Here is a 662-nt window from a genome sequence, read left to right on the forward strand (position 1 = left end):
TCAGCCGACTCTGCAGCTCGACAGATTTTCGCTTATCACCTCCCATGCTTTTTGAATCACCTTTGAGTCGGTGAGCCGGTCAGTAATTTTCTCCCCGTCTTGTGGTTTGAAACTCAAAGGACAACTGTTTGATAAAATGATACAGCCATAAATGTGAATGGGCCTTGAACAACCGGGTTTTTGTCGTTCCTGCCATAACTTACAGCAATAACAAGGTCCAAGCCGGGGAGCAAGGAGTAAAAAAAGAGGGAGGAGGGTGTGTGTGTGTGTGTGAGATAGTACCTCAAGGCAGCAGGAGTAGAGCGAGAGAGAGCAGGGAGAAGGTGAGGGAGTAAATCTGCTCCTTGGCTTCCCCCCCAGCGTCAGGTTTATATGTGTGCGGAGCGTGCAGTGTGTTTCCAGGGGTTTCCATGCTGTCACAAAGGCCCCTGTGAGACCAGCTTATTTACCCTGCAGTAAAACCCGAGAGGGAGTATACCCTGCAGTAAAAGTGGAGAGGGGGCTCAGTGGAATTAGATTTAGGGCCGCCTCTGGCTCCCTGATCTGTGTGTGCGCCGTCAGGGAAAACCCGCGCTGCCGGTCCTGTTCCGTTGTTCCGCCTTGAGTTATGCTGCGTTCAGAGTTGGGGTGGGTGGAGATGCGTTGTATAACACGCAAACAGG

The sequence above is a fragment of the Acanthopagrus latus genome, chromosome 15 (assembly GCF_904848185.1).
Source record: "Acanthopagrus latus isolate v.2019 chromosome 15, fAcaLat1.1, whole genome shotgun sequence".
In the NCBI taxonomy this organism is placed as follows: Eukaryota; Metazoa; Chordata; class Actinopteri; order Spariformes; family Sparidae; genus Acanthopagrus; species Acanthopagrus latus.